The sequence below is a fragment of the Chiloscyllium punctatum genome, unplaced genomic scaffold (assembly GCF_047496795.1).
Source record: "Chiloscyllium punctatum isolate Juve2018m unplaced genomic scaffold, sChiPun1.3 scaffold_307, whole genome shotgun sequence".
NCBI lineage: Eukaryota > Metazoa > Chordata > Chondrichthyes > Orectolobiformes > Hemiscylliidae > Chiloscyllium > Chiloscyllium punctatum.
The window spans coordinates 3,345-30,999 of NW_027310041.1; the positions used below are offsets into that span (position 1 = coordinate 3,345).

The 27,655-nt window shown below is 52.6% G+C and overlaps 1 long non-coding RNA gene across 1 annotated transcript in view; it reads right to left on the reverse strand.

Moving 5' to 3' along the window:
• Nucleotides 1-2,448: 2,448 nt before the first annotated feature.
• Nucleotides 2,449-27,655, reverse strand: part of LOC140472384 (uncharacterized) — a 40,270-nt gene continuing 15,063 nt past the window's right edge. Inside the window, exon 3 of the long non-coding RNA XR_011957602.1 lies at nucleotides 2,449-2,572. This is a non-coding gene — a long non-coding RNA (uncharacterized lncRNA). The remainder of the gene's footprint in view (nucleotides 2,573-27,655) is intronic.

Sequence of the window (27,655 nt, forward strand, 5' to 3'; positions counted from 1 at the left end):
GACGGGGTGAGAGAGGGGTGTGTGTGAGAGAGAGAGGTGAGAGAGAGGATGAGAGAGAGAAGTGAGAGAGGGGAGAGAGAGAGGGGGAGAGAAGATAAGAGAGTTAGAGTGGTGAGAGAAAGATATGGGTGACAGAGAGAGGGGTTTGAGAGAGAGAGGGGGTGTGAGAGAGGGGTGAGTTGGGTGAGGGGGTGTGTGGGGATGGGGTGGGAGAGGGGGTGGGAGGGTGGTGAGGAGGTGGGGGGGGAGATAGAGGGGGTGTGGGGGTTAGGAGAGAGAGAGAGGTGTGTGAGAGAGAGCTGGGTGAGAGGGGGTGTGGGGGGCTGAGAGAGAGAAAGGTGGGTGAGAGAGACAGAGTGAAGGTGAGAGAGAGGTTGGTGAGATGGGGAATGAAGAGAGAGTGGAGGGTGAGAGAGAGGGGGGTTGAGAGAGAGAGCGACGGACGAGAGAGTGAGAGAGAGAGGTGGAGAGTAGGAAGAGAGAGAGAGGGTGAGAGTGAGAGGGGTGAGAGAGCAGTTGAGAGAGGGGGGTTGAGGGGGAGAGAGAGAGGTTGAGATAGAGAGGGGGTGAGAGAGGTGTTGAGAGAGAGAGGTTGAGAGAGACACTGGGGAAAGAGGGGGTGAGAAAGAGAGAGGGTTAGAAAGAGACGGGAGAGAGAGGGGTTGAGAAAGATGGGATGCAAGAGAAAGGAGGTGAGGGGGAGGACTGAGAGAGAGAGATGGAGAGAGAGAGTGACAGAGAGAGATAGAGCAAGAGTGAGAGTGACAGACAGAGAGAGCATGAGCGACAGAGAGAGAGAGCACGAGCGAGAGAGAGCGAACGAGAGAGACCGTGAGATAAGAGAGCGGGAGGCAAGAGAGAGGGAGAGAGGCAGGGAGAGAGAGAGAGCGTGAGAAGAGGGTGAGAGAGTGAGAGAGAGAGACCGCAAGAGGAAGAGAGCGAGCGGAAGAGTGAGACAGAGAGAGAGAATGTGAGAGAGAGAGAGGGGTGAGAGAGGGGTGCGAGACAGAGGGGCGAGAGAGGAGGGGAGAGAGGACGAGAGAGAGGGGCGAGGCGAGGGGGAGGGAGGGGGAGAGGGAGAGGGGGTGGGATTGGGGGCAGAGAGAGGGCACAGAGAGGGGGTAGACAGATGGCGGAGAGAGGGGGAGAGATGGAGGAGGAGGGGAAGGAGAGAGGGGGTGAGAGAGCGGGGGAGAGGGGGGGATAGAGGGGACAAAGAGGGGGATGAGGGGGGTGAGAGAGAGAGGGTGAGAGAGAGGAGTTGAGAGAGAGGGGGTAAGAGAGAAAGGGGTGAGGGAGAGAGGGGTGAGAAAGGGAGAGAGGTCTGAGAAAAGGAGAGAGGGGGAAGAGAGAGAGAGAGAGAGAGAAGGTCAGAGAAAGAGTGAATGTGAGGGGGTGAGAGAGAGGAGGTGGGAGAGGGGGTGAGAGAGAGGGATTGAGAGAAAGGAGGAGAGATAGAGAAAGGGTGAGAGAGAAAGGGGGACAGCGAGATAAAGAGGGATGAGAGAGGAGGGACGCGAGGGGAGAGAGAGTTAAAGAGGTGAGAGGGAGGGTGAGATAGACAGTGAATGATGGGTTGAGAGAGAGAGAGACAGAGAGAGAGCGAGTGAACAGATGAGACAGTTAGAGGGGTGTGAGGGAGATGGGATGAGAGAGTGGGCGCTAGAGAGAGACAGAGCGAGAGCAAGGAGGAGGGAGGAAGAAAGAAAGGGGTCAAAAGAGATAGAGAAATGGGGTGAACGAGAGAAAGAGGGTGCGAGAGAGGGGGTATACAGAGAGAAAGAGAGCGGGAGTGTGAGACAGAGCGCGAGAGGGAAGGGGAATGAGAGAGAGAAAAAGGGAACGAGAGACAGGAGGGGATGAGAGAGAGGGCGGGGGAAAGAGAGGGTGTAAAGGGGAGAGAGGGTGAGGGATGACAGAGGGAGGGGTGAGAGTGAGAGAGCAGGGTGGAGAGAGAGGGGGTGAGAGAGAGTGAGGGAGAGAGAGAGAGATAACAAGGTGAGAGAGAAAGGGGGTGTGAAAGAGAGAGGCAGTGAGAGAGAAGGGGTGTGAGAGAGATAGGGGGTGCAAGAGAGCAGGAGGGGCTGTGAGAGAGGGGTGAGAAAGGGAGAGTGTGAGATAGGAGGATGAGAGTGGGAGGAGGAAAGAGAGACGGGATGAGAGAGGGAGGGTGAGAGAGAGGGGTGTGAGAGAGAGAGGGGTGAGAGAGAGAGGTGAGAGAGGGAGTCTTGAGAAAGGGTCACAGCATTTGGGTTTTAATTCCACCCTAAGAGAGTCCTACCTCTCAGATCCTGGGGATTGACAAACTTTAACCCAGGCTTCAAACCGGTTTTAAAAATGACAGGGCCACAATCTGACAGGAGCCAGTTACCCAGAGGCCCCTAAAACACAGGGTCCCCCAGAGGAGATTAAACCTCGGGGTAAATAAACACACAACTCACTGTGGGCCCCCACGGGGTGCAGCCTGTCGACCAGGCCTCAGGCCTCAGGCCCGTGCTCCCCCTCTGGAGGTTGTTCTTTCCTGGCTTCGAACATTTTGGATCTTCACGTTGCAGCTTTCCAAACAAATGTTCTTCAGGATAAAAGAGGGAAAAGATTAGTTGAAAGGGAGAGCAAGAGCATTTTGAGGCAAGTTACACAGCAAGATCCCAAGTTTAAAAGCACCTCTGCCCAGCTCCAATGTATTAATATATGTAACACAGTCAGCAGTTAGGAGGGAACATGGTGTGGGAGCAGATCTTCGCAGGGATTGGAGGGGGATAGTGAGGGAAAGGCATCAGATTCTTACACTCTGCAGTGACCTGGGATCAAATGCCTTTTACTGAAAACAGTTCCCAACTTGTATGTGCCTGTAGCTCCTCCAGTCTGAAACACCTCATTACCCTATATCCTGTCTCCTCTCTCTGAGCCAATGGTGTATTCATTCTGTTACTGACCCTTCAGTCCCACTGAGATCATTTTTTTCTCACCTTCTCTCATCCACGTGAAGGAATTGGACCCTGACAATTCCATTTACACTGTCTCCCATCAATCTTCATAGGATCCATATCACAGAGGTTAGACAGTGTTCCCAGCAAACACTCCCAGGGCAGAGGGAGCACAGGGTTCCAGACAACGTAAAGCTCCCATTAAACTGTCTCCATTTAAATCCCCAGGGCAGGTAGAGAATGGAGTCAGATACAGAGTAAATCTCCCTCTACACTGCAGCTTTTCAAATTCCCAGGCGTTAGGTACTGATTAAATCTCCCACTTCCCCCATCCTGTTCACATCAAACTCAATCAGGAGAGCTCCATCACTGGGTTAGATACAGAGGATGTGTCTGTTTGGATTTCAGCCCCAATCCAGTTGGTGATGATCACGGCCTTGTTAAGTGTGTTTGGGAATGGGGAGGGAGCTGTTAGGAGGGTGATGGTGGGACAGTGGGGAGCAGAGCTGCCTTCCAAGCAGTTGACCCGGGTCCGATTCCCAGCCATCGCAGTGTTGTGGTTTGTAAACAGCCTTTTAAAGGTAATGCACTGGATAAATCGAGGAAATAAATCTTTCATTCTGTGGTAAAACGGATCCGTCAGATTGCTCCTTGCTTTTCCTGGCGATGGTTCCTGTGAATTGAAGTGTGGAACCGGGCAGCTTTGCTCGGCATCTCAGAAGCTTTCCCCTCTGCTGCTTCCCATTTCTTATTGAAATATTGGTTGCAGCACAAGGATGGGTTTGTTTTGTTCGAAAAGTGAGAGACTGCTCCCGTCAGGAACCTGAAATAATTACAGAAGCCGCTGGAAAAACTGAACAGTTCCAACAGCTTCTGTAGTGGTGGGGAGGGAGGATTAATGGGTCAAATCTCCACAAGGATAAAATAAACTCCAGCCTCAAAACAATCAGAAATCCTGACTCTGCAAACATTCTTGTAAATCTTTTCTGAATCTTTACAAGTTTCACACCATTCTCCCGATAGCAGAAAGACCAGAATTGTGTGGTTTATGGAATGTTACGATATCCGAACAGTTGCTGTTTATAGTTAAATAATGTTCATTTAATTCAGGTTTCCAATCGAGTTCGGTTTGTCCAATCTTTCTTCCTTATGTTTGTGTTACGGCAGAGGAGTTTGGTCTGGTTCATAACATCCTCAATGTCATCAATTCATGTCCCTCCAGCCCTGAGCAATGATGTTTACAGATTACTGGAGGATACACAGACACATTAATCGGTATTATCTTGGACAGAAGTCATTTGGGAATGATATTCCTCAGACCATCAACTCTCAGCTCGGTCAAGGATAAAGGCCAGGAATCCGGCACAACTGGGAAACAGCCCATTTCCCGGGAGACTGAGAGGTCACTAACAGAGTGGGAGCTGGAGAGTCAGGAACAGAACAACAGGGACAGTCCGCTCTGTTCACTGACCCTTCACCCCTCAGTGAATCCAGTGCCAGGAATGACTGCTATTAGTCAGACTGACAGAATGTGATCAGGTACACACACTGTCCTTCCACATCATCAATATCGCCCAGCTCCCACCCTGTCTCAGCTCATCTGCCCCTCTGCCATCTTCAATATTTTAATCGGGGGCAGCATTAAGTGCCGTGCTTTGAGCTGAGCTGTCTTATCTTCTGTACTGTCTCTCTAAATGGCTCCAATTCCCCCGATCCCTCTCCGGTTTAAGATGCTCCTTGACATCCGCCCCAATGAATGAGGTAGACCGTCACCTGACCCCCCCAGTGAAGAGCAAACTGACCCCACTCTGTCAATGTAACACACCCGGTGAAGAGCAGACTGACCCCACTCTGTCAATGTAACACACCCAGGGAAGAGCAGACTGACCCCATTCTGTCAATGTAACACACCCCGGGAAGTGCAGACTAACCCCACTCTGTCAATGTAACACCCCCAGGGAAGAGCAGAATGACCCCACTCCTTCAATGTAACACACCCAGGGAAGTGCAGACTGACCCCACTCTGTCAATGTAATACACCCTGGGAAGAGCAGACTGAACCAAATCTGTCAATGTAACACACCCTGGGAAGAGCAGACTGACCCCAACTCTGTCAATGTAACACACCCAGGGAAGAGCAGACTGACCCCACTCTGTCAATGTCACACACCTAGGGAAGAGCAGACTGACCCCACTCGGTCAATGTAATACACCCTGGGAAGAGCAGACTGAACCAAATCTGTCAATGTAACACTCCCTGGGAAGAGCAGACTGACCCCCACTCTGTCAATGTAACACACCCAGGCAAGTGCAGACTGACCTCACTCTGTCAATGTAACACACCAAGGGAAGAGCAGACTTTCCCCAACCTGTCACTGTCACACACCCAGGGAAGAGCAGACTGACCCCACTCTGTCAATGTAACACACCCAGGGAAGAGCAGACGGACCCCACTCTGTCAATTTAAACCACCCAGGGAAGAGCAGATTGACCCCACTCAGTCAATGTAACACACCCAGGGAAGAGCAGACTGACCCCATACTGTCAATGTAACGCACCCAGGGAAGAGCAGACTGACCCCACTCTGTCAATGTAACACACTCAGGGAAGAGCAGATGACCCAATTCTGTCAATGTAATCCACCCAGGGAAGAGCAGACTGACCCCACTCTGTCAATGTAACGCACCCAGGGAAGAGCAGACTGACCCCACTCTGTCAATGTAACACACTCAGGGAAGAGCAGATGACCCAATTCTGTCAATGTAATCCACCCAGGGAAGAGCAGATGACCCAACTCTGTCAATGTAATCCACCCAGGGAAGAGCAGACTGACCCCAATCTGTCAATGTAACACACCCTGGGAGAGCAGACTGACCCCACTCTGTGAATGTAACACACCCAGGGAAGAGCAGACTGACCCCACTCTGTCAATGTAACCCACCCAGTGAAGAGCAGACTGACCTCCCTCTGTCAATGTAACACACCCAGGGAAGAGCAGACTGACCCCACTCTGTCAATGTAACACACCCAGGGAAGCGCAGACTGACACCAATCTGTCAATGTGACACACCCAGGGAAGAGTAGACTGACCCCACTCTGTCAATGTAACACACCCACGCAAGAGCAGACCTACTCCATACTGTCAATGTGACACACCCAGGGAAGAGCAGACTGACCCCACTCTGTCCATGTAACACACCCAGGGAAGAGCAGACTGACCCCACTCTGTCAATGTAACCCACCCAGAGAAGAGCAGACTGACCTCACTCTGCAAAATTACTCACACAGTCAACTGCAGACTTACCCGTCTCTGTCAATGTAACCCACCCAGGGAAGAGCAGACTGACCCCACTCTGTCAATGTGACACGCGCTGGGAAGAGCAGACTGACCCCACTCTGTTATTGTAACACACCCAGGGAAGTGCTCACTGACCACACTCTGTCAATCTAACACACCCAGGTAATAGCAGACTGACCCGATTCTGTCAATGTAACCCACCCAGGGAAGAGCAGACTGACCCCACTCTGTCAATGTAACACACCCAGGGAAGAAGAGACTGACCCCACTCTGTCAATGTAACACACCCAGGGAAGAGCAGACTGACCCAACTCTGTCAATGTAACACACCCAGGGAAGAGCAGGCTGACCCCATACTGTCAATGTAACCCACCCAGGGAAGATCAGACTGACACCAACCTGTCAATGTAACACACCCAGGAAAGAGCAGACTGACCCCACTCTGTAAATGTAACACACCCAGGGAAGATCAGACTGACACCAACCGGTCAATGTAACACACCCAGGGAAGAGCAGACTGACCCGACTCAGTCAATATAACACGCCCAGGGAAGAGCAGACTGACCTCACTCTGTCAATGTAACCCACCCAGAGAAGAGCAGACTGACCTCACTCTGCAAAATTACTCACACAGTCAACTGCAGACTTACCCCTCTCTGTCAATGTAACCCACCCAGGGAAGAGCAGACTGACTCCACTCTGTCATTGTGACACGCCCTGGGAAGAGCACACTGACCACACTCTGTCAATGTAACACACCCAGGGAAGAGCAGACTGACCCCATTCTGCCAATGTAACCCACCCAGGGAAGAGCAGACTGACCCCACTCTGTCAATGTAACACACCCAGGGAAGAAGAGACTGACCCCACTCTGTCAATGTAACACACCCAGGGAAGGGCAGACTGACCCCACTCTGTCAGTGTAACACACCCTGGGAAGAGCAGACTGACCTCACTCTGTCAGTGTAACACACCCTGGGAAGAGCAGACTGACCTCACTCTGTCCATGTAACCCACCCAGGCAAGTGCAGACTGACCCCACTCTGTCAATGTAACACAGCCAGGGAAGAGCAGACTGACCCCATCTGTCAATGTAACACAGCCAGGAAATAGCAGACGGAATCCACTCTGTCAATGTAACACACCCAGGGAAGAGCAGACTGACGCCACTCTGTCAATGTATCACACCCAGGGAAGAGCAGACTGACGCCACTCTGTCAATGTAACACAGCCAGGGAAGAGCAGACTGACCCCACTCTGCAAAATTACTCACAGAGTCAAGCGCAGACTGACCCTCCTCTGACAATGTAACACACCCAGGGAAGAGCAGACGGACACCACTCTGTCAATGTAACACACCCAGGGAAGAGGAGACAGACCCCTTCTCTGTCAATGTAACACAACAAGGGAAGACCAGATTGACCCCACTCTGTCAATGCAAAACACCCAGGGAAGATCAGACTGACACCACTCTGTCAATGTAACACACCCAGGGAAGAGGAGACAGACCCCTTCTCTGTCAATGTAACACAACAAGGGAAGACCAGATTGAAGCCCACTCTGTAAATGTAACACACCCAGGGAAGTGCAGACTGACCCCACTCTGTCAATATAACTCGCACAGTCAAGCGCAGACTGTCTCCAATCTGTGAATGTAACTCACCCAGGGAAGAGCAGACTGACCCCACTCTGTCAATATAACACACCAGGGAAGAGCAGATTGTCCCCACTCTGTCAATGGATCCCACGCAGGGAAGATCAGACTGACCCCACTCTGTCAATGTAACTCACACACACTCTGGGACTCTCAGGGATGCCCTCTCTCCCACACACTCTGGGATCCCCTCTCTCTCACGCACTCTAGGATTCCCTCTCTCACAGACACACACTCTGGGAAGATCTGGGATTCCTTCTCTCACTCACACTCTGGGATTCCCTCTCTCACACACTCTCTGGGAATCCCTCTCTCACAAACACTCTGGGATTCCCTCTCTCACAAACACTCTGGGAAACTTACAAACACACTCTGGGATTCCCTCCCTCAAACACATTCTGGGATTCTCTCACACTCACTCTGGGTTTCCCTCTCTCACAAACACTCTGGGAATCTCACACACAAACACACTCCTGGATTCTGTGGGATGCCCTTTCTCCCACACACCCTGGGACTACCTCTCACACAAACACTCTGGGATGCCCTCTCTCACGCACTCTCCGGGATGGCCTCTCTCACATACTCTCTGGCATTCCCTCTCTCTCACACACTCTGGGATTCCCTCACTCAAACGCACTCTGGGATTCCCTCTCTCACACACTCTCTGGGGCTCTCTGGGATTCCCTCTCACAAACACACTCTGGGTTTCCCTCTCTCACACACATTCTGGGATTCTCTCACACACAAACACACTCCTGGATTCTGTGGGATGCCCTCTCTACCACACACCCTGGGACTACCTCTCTCACACACTCTCTGGGATTCCTTCTATCCCACACACTCGGGGATTCCCTCCCTCACACACACTCTGGGGCTCTCTGGCTTTCCCTCCCTCACACACACTCTGGGGGTCTCTGGGATTCCCTCTCACACACACACTCTGGGCCTCTCTGGGATTCCCTCTCACACACACACTCTGGGGCTCTCTGGGATTCGTTCCCACACACACACTCGGGATTCCCTCTCTCACACACACTCTGGGGTGCCCTCCCTCACACACACTCTGGGGTGCCCTCCCTCACACACACTCTGGGGTGCCCTCCCTCACACACACTCTGGGGCTCTCTGGGATTCCCTCCCTCACACACACTCTGGGGCTCTCTGGGATTCCCTCTCACACACACACTCTGGGATTCCCTCCCTCCTACACACTCGGGGATTCCCTCTCTCACACACACCCTTGGACGCCCTCTCTCACACACACTCTGGGATTCCCTCACACACACTCTGGGACTGTCTGGGATTCCCTCTCTCACGCACACTCTGGGATTCCCTGCACACACACTCTGGGACTGTCTGGGATTCCCTCTCACACACACACTCTGGGATTCCCTCCCTCCTACACACTCGGGGATTCCCTCTCTCACACACACCCTTGGACTCCCTCTCTCACACACACTCTGGGATTCCCTCACACACACTCTGGGACTGTCTGGGATTCCCTCTCTCACGCACACTCTGGGATTCCCTGCACACACACTCTGGGACTGTCTGGGATTCCCTCTCTCACACACACTCTGGGATTGGCTCTCTCACACACACTCTGGGTCTCTCACAAACACTCTGGGACACTCACAGACACACTCTGGGACACTGATTCTCTTACACACACTGGAATTCTCTCGCACACTCTGGCACACTCAGGGAATCTCTCTTACATTTGGGATTCCCTTACAAACCATAGGTTTCTGGGACTCTCTCACTTACTTTGGGACTCTCTCTTACTCACTGTGGGATTTCCTTACATGCTCTGCAATTCTCTCTCACACTCTAGGACTCTCTCACACACTCTAGGAATCCCTAACACAATCGGGGACACACTGAGATTCCCTTACACAATCTGGGATTGCCTCTCTCACACACACTCTGGGATTCCCTCTCTCACACACACACTCTGGGATTCCCTCTCTCACACACAATCTCGGATTCTCTCTTACAAACACACTGGGAAACTCACACACACACTCTGGGATTCTAACTTTCTCTCTCACTTTGGGATTCCCACTCTCACACACACTCAGGGACTCTGAGATTCCCTTCAGCTCACACACTCTCTGGGATGCCCTCTCTCAAACACATTCTGGGATTCTCTCTCTCACACACACTCTGGGATACTCTCTCTCACCATCACTCTGGGATTCTCTCTCTCACCATCACTCTGGGACTCTCTGGGATCCCCTCTCTCTCTCACACTCTGGGACTCTCTCACACACAATCTGGGACACTCACAGACACACTCTGGGACACTGTGATTCTCTTACACACACAGGAATTCTCTCGTATACTCTGGCATACTCAGGGAATCTCTCTTACATTTGGGATTCCCTTACACACCATAGGCTTCTGGGACTCTCTCACTTACTCTGGGACTCTCTCTTACTCACTGTGGGATTTCCTTACACGCTCTGAGGTTCTCTTACACACTCTGGGCTTCCCGCTCTCACACACACTGGGATTTCCACTCTGACACACACTCTGGGATTCCCTCACTCACACACATTCTGGGATGCCCTCTCACACACACACTCCGGGATGCCCTCTCTCACAAACACACTGGGAAACTCACACACACACTCTGGGATTCTAACTTTCTCTCACACTTTGGGATTCACACTCTCACACACACTCAGGGACTCTCTGAGATTCCCTTCAGCTCACACACACTCTGGGATCCCCTCTCTCAAACACACTCTGGGGAACCCACACACACACACTCTGGGATACTCTCACACACACACACACACACACACACACACACACTGGAATTCCCTCTCTCACATTCTGGGACTCTCTGGGATTCCCTTACACAATCTGGGACGCTAGGACCCTCGCCCAAACACCATGGGTTCCTCTCACACACTCTGGGAATTCCCTCAAACACTCTGGGATTTCCACTCTTACCCACACTCTGGGACTCTCTGGGATTCCCTCTCTCTCACACACTCTGGGATTTGCCCTCTCTCACACGCTCTGGGATTCACTATCACACACGCACTCTGGGATTCCCTCTGAAACTCTGGGACTCTCTGGGATTCTCTCTCTCTCACACACTCTGGGATTCCCCCTCTCTCACACACACTCTGGGACTCTCTGGGATTCCCTCTCTCTCCCACACTCTGGAATAATCTCACGCACATTCGGGGATTCCCTCTCTCATGCACACTCGGGGATTCCCTCTCTCAAACACACTCTGGGATTCCCTCTCTCACACACACTCTGGGATTCCCTCTCTCACACACACTCTGGGATTCCCTCTCTCACACACACTCTGGGATTCCCTCTCTCACACACACTCTGGGATTCCCTCTCTGACAAACTGGGACTCTCTGGAATTACCTCTCTCTCTCACCCTCTGGGACTCTCTCACGCACAATCTGGGACACTCACAGACACACTCTGGGACACTGTGATTCTCTTACACACACTGGAATTCTCTCGCATACTCTGGCACACTCAGGGAATCTCTCTTACATTTGGGATTCCCTTACACACCATAGGCTTCTGGGACTCTCTCACTTACTCTGGGACTCTCTCTTACTCACTGTGGGATTTTCTTACACGCTCTGAGGTTCTCTTACACACTCTGGGATTCCCGCTCTCACACACACTGCGATTTCCACTCTGACACACACTCTGGGATTCCCTCACGCACACACATTCTGGGATGCCCTCTCACACACACACTCTGGGATGCCCTCTCTCACAAACACACTGGGAAACTCACACACACACTCTGGGATTCTAACTTTCTCTCACACTTTGGGATTCCCACTCTCACACACAATCAGGGACTCTCTGAAATTCCCTTCAGCTCACACACACTCTGAGATCCCCTCTCTCAAACACACTCTGGGAAACCCTCACACACACTCTGGGATTCTTTCACAAACACACACACACACACACACACACACACACACTGGAATTCCCTCTCTCATATTCTGGGACTCTCTGGGATTCCCTTACACAATCTGGGACGCTAGGACCCTCGCCCAAACACCCTGGGTTTCTCTCACACACTCTGGGAATTCCCTCACTCAAACGCACTCTGGGATTCCCTCTCTCACAAGCACTCTGGGGCTCTCTGGGATTCCCTCTCACAAACACACTCTGGGATTCTCTCACACACACACATTCTGGGATTCTCTCACACTCACTCTGGGTTCCCCTCTCTCACACACACTCTGGGAATTTCTCACACACAAACACACTCCTGAATTCTGTGGGATGCCCTCTCTCCCACACACCCTGGGACGACCTCTCTCACACACTCTCTGGGATGCCCTCTCTCACACACTCTCTGGCATTCCCTCTCTCTCACACACTGTGGGATTCCCTCACTCAAACGCACTCTGGGATTCCCTCTCTCACAAACACTCTGGGGCTCTCTGGGATTCCCTCTCACAAACACACTCTGGGATTCTCTCACACACACACATTCTGGGGTTCTCTCACACTCACTCTGGGTTTCCCTCTCTCACACACACTCTGGGAATTTCTCACACACAAACACACTCCTGAATTCTGTGGGATGCCCTCTCTCCCACACAACCTGGGACTACCTCTCTCACACACTCTCTGGGATTCCATCTCTCACGCACAATCTGGGATTCCCTCTATCACGCACAATCTGGGATTCACTCTCTCACACACTCTCTGGGATACTCTCTCGCACCATCACTCTGGGATTCTCTCTCTCACGCACACTCTGGGATTCTCTCTCTCACGCACACTCTGGGATACTCTCTCTCACCATCACTCTGGGACTCTCTCTCTCACCATCACTCTGGGACTCTCTGGGATCCCCGCTCTCTCTCACACTCTGGGACTCTCTCACACACAATCTGGGACACTCACAAACACACTCTGGGACACTGTGATTCTCTTACACACACAGGAATTCTCTCGTATACTCTGGCATACTCAGGGAATCTCTCTTACATTTGGGATTCCCTTACACACCATAGGCTTCTGGGACTCTCTCACTTACTCTGGGACTCTCTCTTACTCACTGTGGGATTTCCTTACACGCTCTGAGGTTCTCTTACACACTCTGGGCTTCCCGCTCTCACACACACTGGGATTTCCACTCTGACACACACTCTGGGATTCCCTCACTCACACACATTCTGGGATGCCCTCTCACACACACTCTCTGGGATGCCCTCTCTCACAAACACACTGGGAAACTCACACACACACTCTGGGATTCTAACTTTCTCTCACACTTTGGGATTCCCACTCTCACACACACTCAGGGACTCTCTGAAATTCCCTTCAGCTCACACACACTCTGGGATCCCCTCTCTCAAACACAATCTGGGGAACCCACACACACACTCTGGGATTCTCTCTCTCTCACACACACACACACACACACACACTGGAATTCCCTCTGTCACATTCTGGGACTCTCTGGGATTCCCTTACACAATCTGGGACGCTAGGACCCTCGCCCAAACACCATGGGTTTCTCTCACACTCTCTGGGAATTCCCTCAAACACTCTGGGATTTCCACTCTTACCCACACTCTGGGACTCTCTGGGATTCCCTCTCTCTCACACACTCTGGGATTTGCCCTCTCTCACATGCTCTGGGATTCACTATCACACAAGCACTCTGGGATTCCCTCTGAAACTCTGGGACTCTCTGGGATTCTCTCTCTCTCACACACTCTGGGATTCCCCCTCTCTCACACACACTCTGGGATTCTCTGGGATTCCCTCTCTCTCCCACACTCTGGAATAATCTCACGCACATTCGGGGATTCCCTCTCGCACGCACACTCGGGGATTCCCTCTCTCAAACACACTCTGGGATTCCCTCTCTCACACACACTCTGGGATTCCCTCTCTCACACACACTCTGGGATTCCCTCTCTCGCACGCTCTGGGATTCACTATCACACACACACTCTGGGATTCCCTCTCTGACACACTGGGACTCTCTGGGATTACCTCTCTCTCTCACCCTCTGGGACTCTCTCACACACAACCTGGGACACTCACAGACACACTCTGGGACACTGTGATTCTCTTACACACACTGGAATTCTCTCGCATACTCTGGCACACTCAGGGAATCTCTCTTACATTTGGGATTCCCTTACACACCATAGGCTTCTGGGACTCTCTCACTTACTCTGGGACTCTCTCTTACTCACTGTGGGATTTTCTTACACGCTCTGAGGTTCTCTTACACACTCTGGGATTTCCACTCTGACACACACTCTGGGTTTCCCTCTCTCACACACATTCTGGGATGCCCTCTCTCACAAACACACTGGGAAACTCACACACACACTCTGGGATTCTAACTTTCTCTCACACTTTGGGATTCCCACTCTCACACACACTCAGGGACTCTCTGAAATTCCCTTCAGCTCACACACTCTCTGAGATCCCCTCTCTCAAACACACTCTGGAAAACCCTCACACACACTCCGGGATTCTCTCACAAACACACACACACACACACACACACACACACACACACTGGAATTCCCTCTCTCATATTCTGGGACTCTCTGGGATTCCTTTACACAATCTGGGACGCTAGGACCTTCGCCCAAACACCCTGGGTTTCTCTCACACACTCTGGGAATTCCCTCAAACACTCTGGGATTTCCACTCTTACCCACACTCTGGGACTCTCTGGGATTCCCTCTCTCTCACACACTCTGGGATTTGCCCTCTCTCACACGCACTCTGGGATTCCCTCTCTCTCACACTCTCTCTCTGGGATTCCCTCTCTCACACACCCTCTCTGGGATTCCCTCTCTCACACACACTCTCTGGGATTCCCTCTCTCACACACACTCTCTGGGATCCCTCTCTCACACACACTCTCTGGGATTCCCACTCTCAACACTCACTCTGGCATTCCGTCTCACATACACACTCTGTGAAACTTGCACACACTCCTTGGGATTGTCTCCTTCATACTCTGGGATTCCCTCTCTCATACACACTCTGGGATTCCGACTCTCACACACAGTCTTGGATTCGCTCACGCACACACTCTGGGATTCCAGCTCTCTCACACACACTGGGATTCCCTCTCTCTCACACACTTTGGGATTCTCTCACACACACACTCAGGGATTCCCTCTCTCACACACACGCTGGGATTCTCTCAAACACGATCTGGGTCTCTCTGGGATTCCCTCTGTCACACACACTCGGGAAAATGTCACAGACGCTCTGGGATTCTCTCATACACACTCTGGAACTCTCTGGGATTCCCTCTCTCACACACACTTTGGGATTCCGTCTCTCTCACATACTATGGGAATCCCTATCTCACACACTTTGGGATTCTCTCACACACACACTCGGGGATTCCCTCTCTCACGCACACTCGGGGATTCCCTCTCTCACGCACACTCGGGGATTCCCTCTCTCAAACACACTCTGGGATGCCCTCTCTCACACACTCTCTGGCATTCCCTCTCTCTCACACACTCTGGGTTTCCCTCACTCAAACGCACTCTGGGATTCCCTCTCTCACAAACACTCTGGGGCTCTCTGGGATTCCCTCTCACAAACACACTCTGGGTTTCCCTCTCTCACACACACTCTGGGGCTCTCTGGGATTCCCTCTCACAAACACACTCTGGGTTTCCCTCTCTCACACACACTCTGGGAATTTCTCACACACAAACACACTCCTGAATTCTGTGGGATGCCCTCTCTCCCACACACCCTGGGACTACCTCTCTCACACACTCTCTGGGATTCCCTCTCTCACGCACACTCTGGGATTCCCTCTATCACGCACAATCTGGGTTTCCCTCTCTCACACACACTCTGGGAATTTCTCACACACAAACACACTCCTGAATTCTGTGGGATGCCCTCTCTCCCACACACCCTGGGACTACCTCTCTCTCACACACTCTGGGATTCCCTCTCTCACACACACTCTGGGATTCCCTCTCTCACACACACTCTGGGATTCACTATCACACACACACTCTGGCATTCACTGTCACACACACACTCTGGGATTCACTGTCACACACACACTCTGGGATTCACTGTCACACACACACTCTGGGATTCACTGTCACACACACACTCTGGGATTCACTGTCACACACACACTCTGGGATTCACTATCACACACACACTCTGGGATTCACTATCACACACACACTCTGGGATTTGCCATCTCTCACACACTCTGGGATTCCCTCTCTCACACACTCTGGGATTCACTATCACACACACACTCTGGGATTCCCTCTCTGACACACTGGGACTCTCTGGGATTCTCTCTCTCTCACACACTCTGGGATTCCCCGTCTCTCACAGACACTCTGGGACTCTCAGGAATTCCCTCTCTCTCCCACACTCTGGAATTATCTCACGCACATTCAGGGATTCCCCCTCTCACGTACACTCGGGGATTCCCTCTCTCACGCACACTCGGGGATTCCCTCTCTCAAACACACTCTGGGATTCCCTCTCTCAAACACACTCTGGCATTCCCTCTCTCACACACACTCACTCTGGCATTCCCTCTCACATACACACTCTGGGAAACTCGCGCACACGCCTTGGGATTCTCTCATTCATACTCTGGGATTCCCTTTATCATATACACTCTGGGTTTCCGACTCTCACACACAGTCTGGGATTCGCTCACACACACACTCTGGGAAGCACTGGGATTACCTCTCACACACAATCTGCGTTTTCTGTTCTCTCACACACTCTGGGATTCCCTTTCTCACACACATTCTGGGATTCCGTCTCTCTCACACACTATGGGATTCCCTCTCTCGCACACTCAGGGATTCCCTCTCTCGCACACACTCTGGGAAACTCGCACACACACTGGAATTCCCACTCTCTCACACAATCTGGAACTCTCCCGGATTCTCTCTCGCTCACACACACCCTTGGAGTCCCTCTATCACACATTCTCGGGGACTCTCTGGAATTCCCTCTCACATACACACTCTGGGAAACTCACACGCATACTTTGGGATTCTGTCATTCATACTCTGGGATTCCCTTTCAATCACACACACCCTCTGGGAATCCCTCTCTCACACACACCCTCTGGGAATCCCTCTCTCACACACACCCTCTGGGAATCCCTCTCTCACACACACTCTCTGGGATTTCCTCTCTCACACACACTCGGGGATTCCCTCTCTCACACACACTCTGGGACTCTCTGGGATTCCCTCTCACGCACACACACATTCTGGGATTCTCTCACACACACACATTCTGGGATTCTCTCACACTCACTCTGGGTTTCCCTCTCTCACAAGCACTCTGGGAATCTCACACAAAAACACTCGCCTGGATTCTGTGGGATGCCCTTTCTCCCTCACACCCTGGGACTACCTCTCTCACAAACACTCTGGGATGCCCTCTCTCACACACTCTCTGGGATGCCCTCTCTCACACACTCTCTGGCATTCCCTCTCTCTCACACACTCTGGGATTCCCTCACTCAAACGCACTCTGGGATTCCCTCTCTCACACACACTCTGGGGCTCTCTGGGATTCCCTCTCACAAACACACTCTGGGATTCTCTCACACACACACATTCTGGGGTTCTCTCACACACACTCTAGGTTTCCCTCTCTTACACACACTCTGGGAATTTCTCACACACAAACACACTCCTGAATTCTGTGGGATGCCCTCTCTCCCACACAACCTGGGACTACCTCTCTCACACAATCTCTGGGATTCCATCTCTCACGCACAATCTGGGATTCCCTGTATCACGCACAATCTGGGATTCACTCTCTCACACACACTCTGGGATACTCTCTCGCACCATCACACTGGGATTCTCTCTCTCACGCACACTCTGGGATTCTCTCTCTCACACACACTCTGGGATTCTCTCTCTCACCATCACTCTGGGACTCTCTGGGATCCCCGCTCTCTCTCACACTCTGGGACTCTCTCACACACAATCTGGGACACTCACAGACACACTCTGGGACACTGTGATTCTCTTACACACACAGGAATTCTCTCGTATACTCTGGCATACTCAGGGAATCTCTCTTACATTTGGGATTCCCTTACACACCATAGGCTTCTGGGACTCTCTCACTTACTCTGGGACTCTCTCTTACTCACTGTGGGATTTCCTTACACGCTCTGAGGTTATCTTACACACTCTGGGATTCCCGCTCTCACACACACTGGGATTTCCACTCTGACACACACTCTGGGATTCCCTCACTCACACACATTCTGGGATGCCCTCTCTCACAAACACACTGGGAAACTCACACACACACTCTGGGATTCTAACTTTCTCTCACACTTTGGGATTCCCACTCTCACACACACTCAGGGACTCTCTGAGATTCCCTTCAGCGCACACACACTCTGGGATCCCCTCTCTCAAACACACTCTGGGGAACCGACATACACACTCTGGGATTCTCTCTCTCTCACACACACACACAAACACACACACTGGAATTCCCTCTCTCACATTCTGGGACTCTCTGGGATTCCCTTACACAATCTGGGACGCTAGGACCCTCGCCCAAACACAATGGGTTTCTCTCACACACTCTGGGAATTCCCTCAAACACTCTGGGATTTCCACTCTTACCCACACTCTGCGACTCTCTGGGATTCTCTCTCTCTCACACACTCTGGGATTCCCCCTCTCTCACACACACTCTGGGATTCTCTGGGATTCCCTCTCTCTCCCACACTCTGGAATAATCTCACGCACATTCGGGGATTCCCCCTCTCACGCACACTCGGGGATTCCCTCTCTCACGCACACTCGGGGATTCCCTCTCTCAAACACACTCGGGGATTCCCTCACTCACACACACTCGGGGATTCCCTCTCTCACACACACTCGGGGATTCCCTCTCTCGCTCGCTCTGGGATTCACTATCACACACACACTCTGGGATTCCCTCTCTGACACACTGGGACTCTCTGGGATTACCTCTCTCTCTCACCCTCTGGGACTCTCACACACAATCTGGGACACTCACAGACACACTCTGGGATTCTCTCACAAACACACACACACACACACACACACACACACACACACACACACACACACACACACACTGGAATTCCCTCTCTCATATTCTGGGACTCTCTGGGATTCCCTTACACAATCTGGGACGCTAGGACCCTCGCCCAAACACCCTGGGTTTCTCTCACACACTCTGGGAATTCCCTCAAACACTCTGGGATTTCCACTCTTACCCACACTCTGCGACTCTCTGGGATTCCCTCTCTCTCACACACTCTGGGATTTGCCCTCTCTCACACGCACTCTGGGATTCCCTCTGACACTCTGGGACTCTCTTGGATTCTCTCTCACAAACACACTCTGGTTTTCTCTCTCTCGCACACACACTCTGGTTTTCTCTCTCTCACACACACTCTGGGATTCCCTCTCTCACACACACTCTGGGATTCCCTCTCTCACACACACTCTCTGGGATTCCCTCTCTCACACACACTCTCTGGGATTCCCTCTCTCACACACTCTCTGGGATCCCTACTCTCAACACTCACTCTGGCATTCCGTCTCACATACACACTCTGTGAAACTCGCACACACTCCTTGGGATTGTCTCCTTCATACTCTGGGATTCCCTCTCTCATACACACTCTGGGATTCCGACTCTCACACACAGTCTTGGATTCGCTCACGCACACACTCTGGGATTCCAGCTCTCTCACACACACTGGGATTCCCTCTCTCTCACACACTTTGGGATTCTCTCACACACACACTCAGGGATTCCCTCTCTCACACACACGCTGGGATTCTCTCAAACACGATCTGGGTCTCTCTGGGATTCCCTCTGTCACACACACTCGGGAAAATGTCACAGACGCTCTGGGATTCTCTCATACACACTCTGGGATTCCCTCTCTCACACACACTTTGGGATTCCGTCTCTCTCACATACTATGGGATTCCCTATCTCTCTTTGCATTCTCTCACACACACACTCAGGGATTCCCTCTCTCACACACACACTCTGGGAAACTCGCACACACACTGGATTTCCCACACTCTCACACAATCTGGGACTCTCTCGGATTCTCTCTCGCTCACACACACTCTTGGATTCCCTCTAGCACACACTCTCGGGGACTCTCTGGGATTCCCTCTCACATACACACTCTGGGAAACTCACACGCATACTTTGGGATCCTCTCATTCATACTCTGGGATTCCCTCTCTCACACACACTCTGGGATTCCTTCTATCCCACACACTCGGGGATTCCCTCCCTCACACACACTGGGGCTCTCTGGGATTCCCTCCCTCACACACACTCTGGGGCGCTCTGGGATTCCCTCTCACACACACACACACTCTGCGGCTCTCTGGGATTCCCTCCCTCACACACACTCTGGGGCTCTCTGGGATTCCCTCTCACACACACACTCTGGGGCTCTCTGGGATTCCCTCCCTCACACACACTCTGGGGTTCTCTGGGATTCCCTCTCACACACACACTCTGGGGCTCTCTGGGATTCCCTCCCTCACACACACTCTGGGGCTCTCTGGGATTCCCTCTCACACACACACTCTGGGGTGCCCTCCCTCACACACACTCTGGGGTGCCCTCCCTCACACACACTCTGGGGCTCTCTGGGATTCCCTCCCTCACACACACTCGGGGATTCCCTCTCTCACACACACGCTTGGACTCCCTCACTCACAAACGCTCTGTGAAACTCGCATACACACTCTGGGATTCCGACACTCACAGAGTCTGGTACTCCCTCTCTCACACACACTCTGGGACCCCCTCTCTCACACACACTCTTGGATTCCCTACACACACACTCTGGGACTGTCTGGGATTCCCTCTCTCACACACACTCTGGGACTGTCTGGGATTTCCTCTCTCACGCACACTCTGGGATTGGCTCTCTCACACACACTCTGGGACTCTCTCAGACACACTCTGGGACACTGTGCTTCTCTTACACACACTGGAATTCTCTCGCACACTCTGGCACACTCAGGGAATCTCTCTTACATTTGGGATTCCCTTACACACCATAGGCTTCTGGGACTCTCTCACTTACTTTGGGACTCTCTCTTACTCACTGTGGGATTCCCTTATATGCTCTACAATTCTCTCTCACACACTCTAGGAATCCCTAACAAACTCGGGGACACACTGAGATTCCCTTACACACTCTGGGATTCCCGCTCTCACACACACTCTGGGATACCCTCTCTCACACACACTCTGGGATTCCCTCTCTCACACACACTCTGGGATTCTCTCACACACAATCTCGGATTCTCTCTCACATACACACTGGGAAACTCACACACACACTCTGGGATTCTAACTTTCTCTCTCTTTTTGAGATTCCCACTCTCACACACACTCAGGGACTCTGAGATTCCCTTCAGCTCACACACACTCTAGGATCCCCTCTCTCAAACACACTCTGGGAAACCCACACACACACTCTGGGATTCTCTCTCTCAGATTCTGGGACTCTCTGGGATTCCCTTACACAACCTGGGACGCTAGGACCCTCGCCCACACACCCTGGGTTTCTCTCACACACTCTGGGAATTCCCTCAAACCTTCTGGGATTGCCACTCTTACCCACACTCTGGGACTCCCTCTCTCTCACACACACTCTGGGATTCCCTCTCTCACACACACTCTGGGATTTGCCTTCTCACACACACTCTGGGATTCCCTCTCTCACACGCTCTGGGATTCCCTCTCTCACACACTGGGACTCTCTGGGATTCTCTCTCTCTGACATACTCTGGGATTCCCCCTCTCTCACACACACTCTGGGACTCTCTGGGATTCCCTCTCTCTCCCACACTCTGGAATAATCTCATGCACAGTCGGGGATTCCCCCTCTCACGCACACTCGGGGATTCCCTCTCTCACGCACACTCGGGGATTCCCCCTCTCACGCACACCCGGGGATTCCCCGTCTCACACACACTCTGGGATTCCCTCTCTCACGCACACTCGGGGATTCCCTCTCTCACACAAACTCTGGGATTCCCTCTCTCACACAAACTCTGGGATTCCCTCTCTCACACAAACTCACTCTGGCATTCCTCTCACATACACACTCTGGGAAACTCGCACACACGCTTTGGGATTCTCCCATTCGTACTCTGGGATTCCCCCTCTCATACACACTTTGGGATTCCGACTCTCACACACAGTCTGGGATTCCCTCTCACACACAATTTGGGATTTCTGCTCTCTCACACACTCTGGGATTCCCTCTCTCACACACACGCTGGTATTCTCTCATACACACTCTGGGACTCTCTGGGATTCCCTCTCTCACACGCACTCTGGGATTCCGTCTCTCTCACAAACTATGGGATTCCCTCTCTCACACACTCAGGGATTCCCTCTCACACACACACACTCTGGGAAACTCGCACACACACTGGATTTCCCACTCTCTCACACAATCTGGGACTCTCCCGGATTCTCTCTCGCTCACACACACCCTTGGAGTCCCTCTATCACACATTCTCGGGGACTCTCTGGAATTCCCTCTCACATACACACTCTGGGAAACTCACACGCATACTTTGGGATTCTCTCAATCATACTCTGGGATTCCCTTTCTCTCACACACTCTGGGATTCCCTCTCTCACACACACCCTCTGGGAATCCCTCTCTCACACACACCCTTTGGAAATCCCTCTCTCAAACCCTCTCTGGGATTCCCTCACTCAAACGCACTCTGGGATTCCCTCTCTCACACACACATTCTGGGATTCTCTCACACACAAACACACTCCTGGATTCTGTGGGATGCCCTCTCTCCCACACACCCTGGGATGCCCTCTCTCACACACTTCTGGGATTCCCTCTCTCACACACCCTGGGACTCCCTCTCGCACAAACGCTCTGTGAAACTCGCATACACACTCTGGGATTCCGGCACTCACAGAGTCTGGGATTCGCTCACACACACACACTGGGACTCTCTGGGATTCCCTCTCTCACACACTCTGGGATACCCTCTCTCTCACACACGCTGGGATTCTCTCACACACAACCTGGAACTCTCTGGAATTCCCTCTCACACACACACTCTGGCATTCCCTCTCTCTCACACACTCTGGGATTCCCAATCTGGGACACTCTCACACATACTCTGGGATTCCCTCTCACACACAGAGACTCGCTGGAATTCCCTCTCTCACACACAATCTGGGATTCCCTCTCTCAGACACCCTCTGGGATTCCCATTCTCACACACACTCTGGGACTCTCAGGGATCCCCTCTCTCTCTCACAAACAATCTGGGACACTCACAGACACACTCACAGACACTGTGATTCTCTTACACACACTGGAATTCTCTCGCATACTCTGGCACACTCAGGAAATCTCTCTTACATTTGGGATGCCCTTCCACACCACAGGCTTCTGGGACTCTCTCACTTACTCTGGGACTCTCTCTTACTCACTGTGGGACTTCGTTACACGCTCTGAGGTTCTCTTACACACTCTGGGATTCCCGCTCTCACACACTCTGGGATTTCCACTCTGGGATTCCCGCTCTCACACACATTCTGGGATGCCCTCTCACACACACACTCTGGGATGCCCTCTCTCACACACACTCTGGGAAACTCACACACACACTCTGGGATTCTAACTTTCTCTCACACTTTGGGATTCCCACTCTCACACACACTCAGGGACTCTCTGAGATTCCCTTCAGCTCACACACACTCTGGGATCCCCTCTCCCAAACACACTCTGGGAAATCCACACACACACTCTGGGATTCTCTCTCACACACACACGCACACAATTTGGAATTCCCTCTCTCACATTCTGGGACTCTCTGGGATTCCCTTACACAATCTGGGACGCTAGGACCCTCGCCCAAACACCCTGGGTTTCTCTCACACACTCTGGGAATTCCCTCAAACACTCCGGGTTTTCCACTCTTACCCACACTCTGGGACTCTCTGGGATTCCCTCTCTCTCACACACTCTGGGATTTGACCTCTCTCACACGCACTCTGGGATTCCCTCTGACACTCTGGGATTCCCTCTCTCACACACACTCTCTGGGATTCCCTCTCTCACACACACTCTCTGGGATTCCCTCTCTCAACACTCACTCTGGCATTCCCTCTCACATACACACTCTGGGAAACTCACCACACACACCTTGGGATTCTCTCATTCATACTCTGGGATTCCCTCTCTCATAAACACTCTGGGATTCCGACTCTCACACACAGTCTAGGATTCGCTCACGCACACACTCTGGGATTCCCTCTCTCTCACACACTTTGGGATTCTCTCTCACACACACACAGGGATTCCCTCTCTCACACACACGCTGGGATTCTCTCAAACACAATCTGTGTCTCTCTGGGATTCCCTCTCTCACACACACTCGGGAAAATGTCACACACTCTGGGATTCCGACTCTCACACACAGTCTGGGATTCGCTCACGCACACACTCTGAGATTCCCTACCTCACACACTTTGGGATTCTCTCACACACACACTCAGGGATTCCCTCTCTCACACACACTCTGGGAAACTCGCACACACACTGGAATTCCCACTCTCTCACACAATCTGGGACTCTCTCGGATTCTCTCTCGCTCACACACACTCTTGGATTCCCTCTAGCACACACTCTCGGGGACTCTCTGGGATTCCCTCTCACATACACTCGGGGATTCCTTCTATCCCACACACTCGGGGATTCCTTCTATCCCACACACTCGGGGATTCCCTCCCGCACACACAGACTCTGGGATTCCCTCCCGCACACACACTCTGGGGCTCACTGGGGTGCCCTCCCTCACACACACTCTCTGGGGTGCCCTCCCTCACACACACTCTCTGGGATGCCCTCTCTCACACACACTCTGGGGCTCTCTGGGATTCCCTCCCTCACACACACTCTGGGGCTCTCTGGGATGCCCTCTCTCACGCACACACTCTGGGGTGCCCTCTCTCACACACAGTCTGGGATTCCCTCTCTCACACACACTCTGGGATGCCCTCTCTCACACACACTCTGGGGCTCTCTGGGATTCCCTCTCACACACACACTCTGGGGCTCTCTGGGATGCCCTCTCTCTCACACACACTCTGGGGCTCTCTGGGATTCCCTCTCACACACATACTCTCGGGCTCTCTGGGATGCCCTCTCTCACACACACACTCTGGGATGCCCTCTCTCACACACACTCTGGGATGCCCTCTCTCACACACACTCTGGGACACTCTGGGATGCCCTCTCTCACACACACTCTGGGACTCCCTCTCTCACACACACTCTGGGATGCCCTCTCTCACACACACTCTGGGGCTCTCTGGGATTCCCTCCCTCACACACACTCTGTGGCTCTGTGGGATTCCCTCCCTCACACACACTCTGGGGTTTTCTGGGATGCCCTCTCTCACACACACTTGGGGACGCCCTCTCTCACACACACTCGGGGACTCCCTCTCTCACACACACTCGGGGACTCCCTCTCTCACACACACTCGGGGACTCCCTCTCTCACACACACTCGGGGACTCCCTCTCTCACACACACTCGGGGACTCCCTCTCTCACACACACTCGGGGACTCCCTCTCTCACACACACTCGGGGACTCCCTCTCTCACACACACTCGGGGACTCCCTCTCTCACACACACTCGGGGACTCCCTCTCTCACACACACTCGGGGACTCCCTCTCTCACACACACTCGGGGATTGGCTCTCTCACACACACTCGGGGGCTCTCTGGGATTCCCTCTCTCACACACACTCGGGGGCTCTCTGGGATTCCCTCACTCACACACACTCTGGGGTTTACTCTCTCACACACTCTGGGATTACATCTCTCTCACACACTCTGGGATTCCCACTCTCTCGGATTCTCTCTCTGTCTCACACACACTCTTGGATTCCCTCAATCACACACACTCTGGGATTCTCTCACACACACTCTGGGATACCCTCTCTCTCACACACGCTGGGATTCTCTCACACACAACCTGGAACTCTCTGGAATTCCCTCTCACACACACACTCTGGCATTCCCTCTCTCTCACACATTCTGGGATTCCCACTCTGGGACACTCTCACACACACTCTGCGATTCCCTCTCACACACAGGGACTCGCTGGAATTCCCTCTCTCACGCACAATCTGGGATTCCCTCTCTCAGACACCCTCTGGGATTCCCACTCTCACACACACTCTGGGACTCTCTGGGATCCCCTCTCTCTCTCACACACAATCTGGGACACTCACAGACACACTCTGGGACACTGTGATTCTCTTATACACACACTGGAATTCTCTCGCATACTCTGGCACACTCAGGGAATCTCTCTTACATTTGGGATTCCCTTACACACCATAGGCTTCTGGGACTGTCTCACATACTCTGGGACTCTCTCTTACTCACTGTGGCATTTCCTTACACACTCTGGGATTTCCTCTCTCACACACACTCTGGTATTCCCTCTCTCACACACACTCTGGGATTCCCTCTCTCACACACACTCTGGGGCTCTCTGGGATTCCCTCACTCACACACACTCTGGGACTCTCTGGGATTCCCTCTCTCACACACACTCTTGGATTCCCTCTATCAAAAACTCTCGGGGACTCTCTGGGATTCCCTCTCACACACACACTCTGGGATTCCCTCTCACACATACACTCTGGGATTCTCGCACACCAACACACTCTGGGATTCCCTCTCTCTCTCTCACTCTGGGATTCTCTCACACACACTCTGGGATTCACTCTCTCTCACACACTCTGGGACTCTCTGGGATTCCTTCTCTCCCACACACACGGGGACTCCCTCTCACATACTCTGGAACTCTCAGGGATGACCTCTCTCACACACACTCTGGGATTGGCTCTCTCTCTTACACTCTGGGACACGCTGGGATTCCCACTCACACACACACACACGCTGGGATTCCCACTCACACACACACACGCTGGGATTCTCACTCACACACACACACACACGCTGGGATTCCCACTCACACACACACACGCTGGGATTCCCACTCTCAACACTCACGCTGGGATTCCCTCTCACATACACACTCTGGGAAACTCGCACACAAACTCTGGGATTCTCTGGGATTCCCTCTCTCACACACATCTGGGATTCCCTCTCTCTCACACACTCTGGGACTCTCTCGGATTCTCTCTCTCTCTCACACACATTCTTGGATTCCCTCTTTCACACACTCTCGGGGACTCTCTGGGATGCCCTCTCTCACACACACTCTGGGATTCTCTCACACACACTCTGGGATTCTCTGATACACACTCTGGGATTCTCTGGGATTCCTTCTCTCCCACACACACGGGGACTCCCTCTCACATACTCTGGGGCTCGCTGGGATTGGCTCTCCCTCTCACATACTCTGGGGCGCGCTGGGATTGTCTCTCCCTCTCACATACTCTGGGGCGCGCTGGGATTGGCTCTCCCTCTCACATACTCTGTGGCGCGCTGGGATTGGCTCTCCCTCTCACATACTCTGGGGCGCGCTGGGATTGGCTCTCCCTCTCACATACTCTGGGGCGCGCTGGGATTAGCTCTCCCTCTCACATACTCTGGGGCGCGCTGGGATTGGCTCTCTCTCTTACACTCTGGGGTACGCTGGGACTCCCACGCTCTCACGCGCGCTAGGACTCCCACGCTCTCACG